The following is a 12,156-nucleotide window of genomic DNA, read 5'->3' as shown; positions in this document are numbered from 1 at the left end:
CAAAATTTGCAATTCTTCATTTGAGTAGACACATCTTTCTACCAAAAGGCTCCACTTCTAATTTCCATTCAATTAATAAATTTAATATAATAATAATATTATTAAATTTTCCAACAATCCCCCACATGAATGGAAATTGACTCAACACTATGCAAATGACAATGCAGACACTAGAGAGAGAATTCAGTAAGAAAAGTACCGCATCGGGATAGGTGACTTTTGGCTTTGAACCTTCCGTAGTGAATTATTATCGGATTTACTTGGCTAATCAGTGAACGCGATGTGTTGAACTGCTCAGCCGTTTGTGTAAACCAAGACAATAGTAATCACACAATACCCTTCCAGACACCCCGTGGTTGCTCGGTTGTGTTCATTTTGGCCCTGAACAATTCTTGGTTTCTCATGAGTGCTTTTAGAGAACTAAGCCCTTCAAAAAATTCTCACAAGAACGGCCCAATTCCTCACTCAAGATAGGCGACTTCCCATTAAGAGTATCCTGCAATACGCCACTTATTATTTCCAAGTACAAGAATCATTAAAAGCAAAGCTTATCCTAAATACGCTGCAGATAGCACTGTTTCATCATAGGACATGGGTGGGTAGGAGATTATCTCCGCAGTGCTCCCATTGAATCATCCATAATTCGGTTGTCCCTTTGAACCTAGATCTTGGGATCTCCAGTCAGCTAGGTTGGGTTGCCATTATGACGATTCTTAAAGACTTAGGCTTTTAACCCATTCCCCTCGATGATACAACTTACTCTCTAGTCAAACCTTTAAAAATTGGTACCACTAGGTTGACTACTCATTATATGGCCATCACAAAAATTATTTCCTTTGAGAGTAGTTATTTTCCAATGTTAAGTCCTCCAAACATATATTAGGACTTACTGAGTAATTTGCTAACATTTGGGTAAACTCCCCCACATTTAAGGTATTTGCTAGAAGATCTCCAACCTTTCAATACCTTAAAACTTCAATTATAAGAGATAACCACTGTCTCTTTCTAGAAGCAAATTACTTTTACATTATTTTTAAGTATATCCTATTTCTCAAAATAGCTAAGCCACCCCCACAATTCACACATATTATGGTTGCTTTAATGCTATTAGTAACTCACTCATCAAACTTAAGAAGTAGGAAACTATCAAGATGAAGGACTACATCACTCTTTGTGATCATAATCCGGTATCAAATTTGTTGAACTAACCATGACTAACATAAACAAATAATGCAAGACTTTCACTGTGACTAATAGGGTAACTGCAAGACTCTATTATGATGTTCATAATACTTGACGTCTTTTACTATTATTTCTAGTCTCAAGATGTAGTCTGCATATTTTATAGTGCCACAAAGTTACGGTCTGCAAATGTTCCTTCTCATTCCTTACAACACCTTATGGCGAAATGAGCATAGGCATTTTATGCTTCAATTTTAGGGACCGTCATCACCTTATTGTGATAACTAGCAACAAATATACACGATACTACTATCATGCTCTGTCCTGAAAATGTTCAAACACCTTCTCTTTACCAACTATATAATTGTTGGGTGACTGCACAGTCTGCAGATGCTTGATACATGACCGAACTCAAACAATCCTTATGCGGTTATCTAGACCGGATACCCCATAGCCATAGTACCTTTTCCAAGTGAAATGGTGCGTAGGTACTCTCAAAGGAAATAATTTTTGTGATGGAATAGTCTGGTATGTAGTCTTGGTTTCTTGTAAAACTGTTTGTTTGTATTCTTGCTTAGTTGGTTACTTCTTTGCCATGCATTCAGTTTCAGTTTGTAAAGTAAGTAATGCTTTGGGAGTGTTTTGTTTACGACTAACCTTATGTATAATATATTTACGACTTCATGAATTCACAGCTTTCAAATGATTGTCGATCGAGTGTATGACAAATTAATTGAATGGAAATTAGAAGTGGAGCCTTTTGGTAGAAAGATGTGTCTACTCAAATGAAGAGTTGCAACTTTTGATTCTTCATAAATAGTCACATGTTTTCCAAAGAGGTATCTCACATTCTATAAATAGGGAAGCCCCCTTATAATCACAAGATAATTTTTCATTGTTTTACATAATCATACATAGAGTGTACTAAATATTATAGAGTCTCATTGAGTCCATATGAGAGAGTTTTCAACACAATCGTGGTTTATGGAGCCTTGTGATTTGGAGTGTGTTTGTACCATACTTGACCAATCCTGAAACTACTGAGCACCGTTCAACGTTATACCGTCAAGGACCCAGAAGAGTTTCCCTCCAACCAGGAGGCCAATCACAGTGCGACACGTGTCGACATCAGAAGCCAATCACAGCGCAACACGTGTCAACATAAGAAGCCAATCACAACACGACATGTGTCAATGTTAGAACAAAGCTATAAACTCTTATATAAAAGGAGATCATTCTCCCACAATATTTCCTAATGTCATTTGTACTAAATCATTCACTTGTACTCACTAAAGGAGAGCTTGAACCTATGTACTTGTGTAAACCCTTCACAATTAATGAGAACTCCTCTACTCCGTGGACGTAGCCAATCTGGGTGAACCACGTACATCTTGTGTTTGCTTCCCTGTCTCTATCCATTTACATACTTATCCACACTAGTGACCGGAGCAATCTAGCGAATGTCACAAACTTAACATTTTCTGTTGTACCAAAGTCCTCACTGATTTTGTGCATCAACATTTGGCGCCGTCTGTGGGAACGACACTTATTCCCACTCTCTTCAGCTTTGTTAAGCTGGTTTCCACCATTCGTACACTCTCTTTTGACCAGGCATCCCTTTCCAACATGAGGAACGAAGGAAGCCACAACACACAGAATGACACCCCTCTTGCACCTGGTGCGAAGCAACGAAAGAAGGAACAAAATAAGTTTGTTCTTCAGGCTAAAGTCAATGAGTTGGAGGCTCAGAACAACAAGATAGCGATGAAGAATGAGATCCTCTAAGAGCAGTATAAGAAGGTCTTCGAGATGCTCCACGAGGCTAGATACACTAAAACATACGAGCTCATCACCTCTGTAGAAGTCAACCATCAACTGGGTGCCCCCCAACACAGAAGGTCATTTGCCCTCGACATGGGTATTCCTATTGAAGAGTGAGCTACTCATCGAAATGACGACCAACATGAGACTTCTCTCAACCTAGCTGCTTCGACCAGAAGCAGGAGAAGTGGAGGAAGGCACCTTCTTACAGAAGGAGTGGAAGGATTGAAAGCCGTCTTTCGCGACTGTCGAGACTTCCTAAAGCAACGTCGAGACAATCCCATCCATGTAAGCTCGAAGATCAATGACCCAAGGGTCTCTGAAAGACTCAGTCCCCTCCAATGTCCCAGGCCGGCTACCAATTTGGGGAAATGACAACAAGTCCTAGAGAAACACGAAGGTATAGGGGACTCAGAGATGTTCCGACAGACATACCTTGGAAGTCAGTACGGCGAGTCGAGGGAAAAATCACATGCTCTTGATCAAACCTTCCTACTTCCAAGAGGAAATGGAGATTTACGAAAGAAAGCTCCAGTGGTACATGACTCCACTCAGGACCTTCTTGTCCTACAACTCCTTAAGGAAGTAAACAAGTTGAAGGCCGAACGACAAACTGAGATACCTGATTAGAACCAACCTAGGCCTGACCCTCTTACAAGGAGGATCCTCGACACCCCCTCAAAGCAAAGACAAAGTAGAAGCTTAGCTTGCAACTCTATACTGGAAATGAAGACCCGATTGAACACCTTAACCTCTTTGAGTCCACCATGGTATACCGGATGCACACCGACGAAGAGCGATGTTTTCTCTACCCCTCTACCCTCTTTAATAGAGCTCTAAACTGGTATTTCCGTCTTCTACCTGAGACGGTAGACTCATTTGAGGAATTAAGGAAACTATTTGTTTCTCAACACATTCGCCAGAAGCCAGACGAGTCATTACGTATGTATACTGGCCGCTTCAGCCATGAGTATTCCCGTTGTGCCGAATTAGACGACAAGACTGCCCTCAAAGCCATCACGACAGGCTTACGTGACTGTTTCTTTAAGTACATGATCAATGCCAACACTTGGAAAACTTACTCTTAGGTGATGACGCATGCTTATAACCATGCCTCCGCTGAAGCAAGGACATACTAAGAGAAACCCCCAACAACCATCCCCTATCAGCAAGTGGGAAGTGGAAGCCAGACCCACCCAAATGAGAAGACCTCAACCTTCCAAACGGCAGCGGTGCCTCCCCCTGCCTTACTTAATACTTTGCCAAGTCAACAGACATATCAATCTCAGGGCAAAATGAAAGATTTCCATCCTCACCAGTCTTATTTTAGTAAAATGAGTAAGGGACACTATCGCGATAACCAAGGGTATCGCCATGATAATCCCTGACCCCAGGCAGTCAACAGAGTGGGTCAAGCACGTGACAGGACATGCCCTACCCCGAGGTATAAGGCATACACACCTTTGAATGCCACATGCGTGGCCATTTACCCCAGCATATCACACCTGATACCGAAGCCAAAGTCGAGGCACCCGGATTACAAGCCCACGAAGAACACGGGCACGTTTTGCTGCTACCACGAGCATAACGGCCATGACGGCGAGAAGTGTATCACCCTTCGTGATCATAATGAAGCTTTGGCAGGTGAAGGAAAAATCGATCAATTCCTCCTTCCCCCTTCAAGAGGTAACCGTAACCAACGCCAGGCGAATGTGATATATTCCATAAGTGGTGGCACACCCATATCTAAATCTTCCAACAGGGCTATGAAAAACAACGAACAAGCTTTAAGGCCTGGCCACTAAGTGTTTCACGTGGAAGACATCAGGGGAGGCAAGTATCAAAAGCCTAACTGGGATCCAATATGTTTCTACCCTGAGGAAGAAAGATGTATCATCTACCCTCATAACGACCCACTGATCGTGGAAGCTCACATAGCTAACTTTGAAGTACGACGAATCCTGGTAGACACGGGGGCTTTGGTCAATATCATGTTTGCTGAAGCTTTCAGGGCACTTAATGTAGCTGAACACTTGCTCGATCGCTCGATTTCTCCTCTGATAAGCTTTTCCGGTGACATCGTGCAACCTTTAGGGAGCATACACTTACCTTTCACCATTGGTATAGGCCCTTACATAGTTATCATTACCACTAACTTCCTGGTGGTTGATTGCCTAACGACATACAATGCCATCTTGGGACGCACATGCATCAATGATCTCAATGCCATGTTATCCACACATATGTTGTTGATGAAATTTCCAACCCCCTATGGTAATGGTTACATCAGAGGAGATCAACTTAGTGCACGATCATGCTACAACACTTCGGTAAAGCAACAAAGCCTGCCTGTGCCCAAGGAAACCCTTTTCTATACATGACCAAGTCATAAAAACCAGCCCAGACGAAGCCAACTTGGATCTTCACGGTGGCAACAATCAACCCGACGATCCTTGAGACGACTCTTTCACCCAACAAGCATAACCCGCTGAAGAGTTGGAGAAGGTTTCTATCTCAAAAGATTATTCAGATTGCATGGTGAAGATTGGCACCACCTTGTCACCATCTATTCGGTTGGCATTGATATCTTTTTTGCAAGAGAACAATGAGGTATTCGCCTGGTCATACGAGGACTTGCTAGGCATCTCTCCCAATATCATATGTCATCGCTTGAGTATTGATCTTAAGACCAAACCGGTGAGACAGAAGCGAAGATCTTATGACGTTGAACGATACGAAGCAATGAAGGCAGAAGTTGAAAAGCTCAAAGGCATAGGCTTCGTCCGCGAAGTTAATTACCCAACATGGGTAGCAAATGTGGTCATTGTTAAGAAAAATCTGACCAAAGAAAGTCTCCTGCTCCAAAAGGTCTTGTGGAGAATGTGTGTCGACTACACCGACCTAAACAAAAGATGCCCGAATGATAACTTTCATCTTCCTCTCATTGACAGACTTATAGACTTTACGGCAGGGTGTGAACTCTTGAGCTTCATGGATGCTTACTCAGGATACAACCAAATCCTCATGAACCTTTCAGACCAAGAACACACAACCTTCACTACTGACAGGGGACTATATTGCTATAAAGTCATGCCATTTGTCCTAAAGAATGCAGGAGCGACTTATCAGAGACTAGTCAATTCAATGTTCGCCGAATAGATTGGGAATAACATGGAAGTTTACGTTGATGATATGCTAGTCAAGAGCAAACATGCTGACCAACACATCACTAACCTATCTGAAACTTTCACCATTCTGAAGAGGTATCGAATGACAAATGTGCTTTCGGCGTAGGCTCTGGCAAATTCTTAGGCTTCATGATAAGCCAACGAGGTATTGAGGCTAATCCCGAGAAGATCAAAATAATCCTCGACATGAAGGAACCGATAACTTAAAAAAGCATTCAGAGCCTTACTGACAAGGTGGCAGCCTTAACTAGGTTCATCTCTAATGCCACAGACAGATGTGCTCCTTTCTTCAAAGCACTTAAGGGAAGTAAGAAGTACATTACATAGACTGATGAATATGCCGAGGCATTCAAGAACCTCAAGGACTACATGAGTAAAGCCCCTATGCTCTCCAAAGTCCTGACACTTCGGGGAGAATGATCAAATGCGCGATAACATTGGGTGATTTTGACATCTCCTACCAACCAAAGCCAGCTAAGAAGGGCCAAGCAGTGGCAGACTTCATCGCCGACTTCACATATCCTGTTGACATTGTTTCTACGCCTAAAGAAGTGGTTTCATTACCTCCGGAAGCTCAGAAAATATAACCAACAGCCCCAGCATGAAGTCTATATGTTGATGGCTCGTCCAACCAACAGGGTTGTGGAGCATGACTAGTTCTTATGACCCCTGACAAAATGGTAATGGAGTATGCTATTCGTTTCAAATTCAAGGCATCGAATAATGAGGCCGAATATGAAGCCCTTCTAGCAGGCTTACGTTTGGCCAAACACATTGGGGTTAAACGAATTGATATCTTCAGTGACTCCCAATTGGTGGTTAAACAGGTCACCAACAACTTTGACGCTAAGGATAGCTCCATGACAGCATATCTGGCACAAACACAATTATTGCTCAAGCACTTCCACTACCAGATCACCTAAATTCCTCGAGTGGCAAACAGTCATGCAGACGCTTTGGCTCGCCTCGCCTCAGCAATGGAAGATAAAATTGGGAGAAAAATTCAGGTCGAATTGTTGGCAACACTAACCACCATGGCCGCGGAAGTGTGCAATTTACAACAGTGGGATAGTTGGATTACCTCGATTTATAAATTCCTTGCGCATGGTACCCTCCCAAATGATAAAGTCCAAGCTAAGCAGATTCGATACAAGGTTACCCGTTACTTGATCATTAATGATCAACTCTACAAACGGGGTTTTAACCTACCATACCTAAGATGCCTTACGCCCACGGAGTCGGAAATTGTCATTCGGGAAATACATGAAGGAGTATGCGGAGATTATGCTGGATATCGATCCTTAGCACACAAGGCTTTTCGCCAAGGATATTACTGGCCAACACTCCACCAAGATGCCATCAGAATATCTCGCCCATGTGATAAATGTCAACGCTACTCAACTATTCCTCACTCCCCTCCTGAGCCGCTCACTCCTATGATCAGCCATTGGCCCTTCGCCCAATGGGAACTTGATTTGATCGGCCCAATACCTTCAGGGAAGGGCAATGTCCGCTATGCAATCGTTGTAGTTGACTACTTCACAAAGTGGGATGAAGTACAACCCTTGGCAACCATTACTGAGGCAAAAATAGAAGACTTTGTATGGAAGAACATCCTTTGCAGATTCGGCATTCCCAATACGATAGTCATTGACAACGGGCGACAGTTCGACAACAATAAGTTCAGGATGTTCTGCTCTAAGTTCAACATCAACTTATGTTTTGCCTCTCCAGCTCATCCCCAGTCTAATGGACAAGTTGAAGTCATCAACAAAATAATCAAGCGAACTTTGAAAACTAGCTTGGACAAGGCTAAAGGTTGTTGGCCAGAATTTGTACCCCAAGTTCTTTGGTCATACCGCACTTCGTATCGGACATCAACAGGAGAAACTCCATTCTCACTTGCCTTTGGTACAGAGGCAGTTGTCCCAGTTGAGCTTGAGCAAGCAACGTTTCGAGTCCAGAACTACGTGCAAAGCGAAAATGACAAACAACTTACCCTCAACTTAGATCTAGTCGAGGAACACAGAAACCAGGCTCATTTGAGGAATGTCGCCTACAAGCAGCGCATCTCCAACTACTATAACTCAAGGGTCAAACCTCGTTCTTTCAAAGCGGGGGACTGGGTATTGAAGAAAAGATTACTCTGCGACAGAGTCTCGAGTGAAGGAACACTTAGTCCAAACTGGGATGGACCGTTTGAAGTTGTTGGCATCAGTCGCCCTGGCTCCTACAAGCTTAGAAGCTCCGAAGGCAACCACAATTCTCAAAAGTTGCATACACTCTTGATCAAGACAGTGTGAAGCAAAACCAATTTATGGTGCCAACAAGAGCTTCATTAAAGGAGTTCAACCACAATTCTCAAAAGCTTCACACTCTTGATCAAGACAGTGTGAAGCAAAATCAATTTATGGTGCCAACAAGAGCTTCATCAATGGAGGGCAACCACAATTCTCAAAAGCTTCACACACTCTTGATCAAGACAGTGTAAAGCAAAACCAATTTATGGTGCCAACAAGAGCTTCATCAAAGGAGTTCAACCACAATTCTCAAAAGCTTCACACACTCTTGATCAAGACAGTGTGAAGCAAAACCAATTTATGGCGCCAACAAGAGCTTTATCAATAGAGGGTAACCACAATTCTCAAAAGCTTCACACATTCTTGATCAAGACATTGTGAAGCAAAACCAATTTATGGTGCCAACAAGAGCTTTATCAATGGAGGGCAACCACAATTCTCAAAAGCTTCACACACTCTTGATTAAGACAATGTGAAGCAAAACCAATTTATGGTGCCAACAAAAGCTTCATCAATGAAGGGCAACTTCGACTACTACAAGGTGTGGCTTGCATCACAATCTCTTGCTCAACAGTGTGGAAGCAAAATTTGTATATGTTGTCTCTCCCACATTTTCAAATTTCTAATTTTTCCAAAAAAAAAATTGGGAAATTAAACAAATTTCTAGTTTTCCCAAAAAAAAAAAAGGAAATTGGGAAATTCAACAAAGCTTCATCAATGGAGGACAACTACAAATTCTCAAAAACTTCACACTATCTTGATCAAGATAGTGTGAAGCAAAATCAATTCATGGTACCCAACAAAGCTTCACCACAAAAGCTTCACCAACAAAAGCTTCATCAATGGAGGACAACTACAAATTCTCAAAAGCTTCACACTATCTTGATCAAGATAGTGTGAAGCAAAATCAATTCATAGTACCCAATAAAAGCTCACTGGCTTCAGGGGAGTGATCCTTATATGTATATTCTCATCCCTACCTAGCACGAGACCTTTTGGGAGCTCACTGGCTTCAGAGTTCATCAAAACTCAGAAGTTAAGCGAGTAGTGCACGAGAGCACTCCCATGATGGGTGACCTACTGGGAAGTTCTTGTGTGAGTTCTCATAAACAAAATCATGAGGGCGTGGTCGGGCTCCAAAGCGGATAATATCATGCTACGACGGTGGAGCGGCCCCGGGATGTGGTGGACCCTGGGTCGGGATGTGACACATCTTTCTACCAAAAGGCTCCACTTCTAATTTCCATTCAATTAATAAATTTAATATAATAATAATATTATTAAATTTTCCAACAGATACATGGGACAGAAAAGGCTGGGTTGCGTGCCTGAAGAGGAGGAGAAGCGGCGCCTCCTGTGTTGCAGAAAATCAAGGTTTGGTGGGGGTGAAGATGGTGAAACTGGGGTGAAGTTAGGGTTAGTGTTTGGAGAGAATTACACGGATGAGCAAGAGCTGCACAATGGTTAGGGTTGCTGCGATTGCGAAGCAAGTGTCGCACCAAAACCCAAGAGTTCCTCATTTTACTTTTGATTGGGGAGTGTTCTTTTCAAAAGTTTACGGCCATGAAAAAGAAAAGATGTTGGGTGTCTAGGGTTTAGAATTTCTTTTTTTTTTTCTTTCTATTCACCATATATTCACTCTATTAATTTCTCGATTCTCCACCTCAGTCTAATGTTTATTTGGGTATTTTTGTAGGTTCTTTTAATGAAATTGCTTACTATTGACTCTTGAGAAAACATAGAATTTCATACAGTTTCTTATTTGCTCCTTTAATTCACAGATGAATCTTTGCCGGCAATTATATTATTCTCGACCTATTATGAGGCCAGTAAGTTCAAATGAATTTACTCTGTTTAAGCTAGTTTGTTTTTGCAATATAATAGAGAAATGATAATCACACACCTTGTTTCTTCCCTTACAAAACCCTGCTTAATCATTTGTATTGTTTCCGTTTTATTTATTTAATCTGACGACGAAGTGTGTAGGAAGAGAAAAAATGTGTGTGGTTATATCATTTTCTAAAATAAGCTGCTCCTTTTCCGACTTGTGTTTGATGTACTCTTCTTGTGCAGTCTCTCATGTCACTTCTGATATGTTTACGGAAATGTGTGAGCCATTTCCACATGTAACAGTATATGAGTTCATCCTTGATCCTGAGGTGTGCCACTGTAATCCAGTCTTATATTAACTTGAATCGCCTCTTTTTTTTTTTTTTTCTTCTGGAAACCGTTCATTTTTCTGCTAAGTTTTTTTAATCCCAACTTAATATTTAAGAATAAGGTAAAAAACAACTTAGGGGTTGTTTAGTATTCTGATAAGTGTGCGTTAGGAAAAGATGCCAATTGATGTTGGGTATCGGCAGCGGAAGAGTAATGGGAAAAGTATAAGGCTAAATTTTTGAAAATAATTTCTTATATTGATGCAGGAAGGTCTTGTACAAAAGGGGTCTGAGGGTCTTTTTCTTCTGTTTTTCCTTGCATTCCATCTTTTAATTGAACTGTTTGATATATGGTTTTACTCATGTAGTAATCTTGTAATTGCTATGGGATGTGTGTCTGCTTAAAGAACAAATATGATATCTTGTTATGCCTATTTCATTTTAATTAGTCTAAATTGTTTACTCTCTATGTATGTAGGAAGACAAGTATAAAAGCATACCGGAAAATCTTAATATTCCCCGTACGGTAAATGATTTGACCCTTTAAATGTTGTTTGGAGCTAATGTTCTTAATTAAGCTCCACTGATTTAATTGTTCACATCTTTATCCTTAATTTGTTTCTAAAATACAATTTATATATTTTTTGCAGCCAACGTTTCATTTCTATCAAAACGGGAAAAAGGTAGCTGAGATAACCCGTAAGAGCTGGGAGAGTGATGCTTACGAGATTTGCTTGAAAAAGACTCCTGTGGAACTCTACATGTAAGTATTTTTAAGATGAGTTTGGTTATCTACATACCGATTTTTACTTCTCACACATCTCTCTCAATTTTCTATCGTTAGAACAAATGAATTTGAGAAGATCAATGGATACAAATTAGTAAGGGTGTGTGAAAGGTAAAAAATGGTATGTGAATAGCACTACCCTTTCAAGATTACCTCAGGTTTGCGTGCTTTTGTAAATTTGTGTGGGCTTGAATTATACTTTTTTTTTCTTTCCTTTGACAAAGGTTCATGGTTGAAGGGGTAGAGGAAGACTTAAGAAAACTTGGGAAGAGACCCTAAGAAAATACTTAGAGTACTTGGATCTAACAGAGGACATGACACAGAACCGAGCGCAATGACGTTCTAGGATTCATATAGCCGACCCCACTTAGTGGGAAAATGCTTTGTTGTTGTTGTTGTTGTCTTCTTGGAGCTAACGGAAGACTTAACACAAAATTGAGCACAATGTTCTAGGATTATACAACCGATCCCACTTAGTGGGATAAGATGTATTTATTGTATTGTATAAATTAATAAAATAGTTGGTGAACCCTATTGTTGAATTTTCTCATCTTGCAGTCGTCGACCTATACAGAAAGATCATCTGATAAGGAGAAGAGTACAGTTGAAGATACGTTGAGGTACAGAAAGATCACCTGGCAATGAGAGAAAAGGAGTTGATTCCTCAGGTGAAGCACCAACTACTTTGTTTTAGGAGCATGCATGGTGCGGAAACGGTT

Source organism: Malus domestica, chromosome 11 (genome assembly GCF_042453785.1).
Source record: "Malus domestica chromosome 11, GDT2T_hap1".
Classification (NCBI taxonomy): domain Eukaryota; kingdom Viridiplantae; phylum Streptophyta; class Magnoliopsida; order Rosales; family Rosaceae; genus Malus; species Malus domestica.
Note: the sequence above shows the minus strand (reverse complement) of the source record.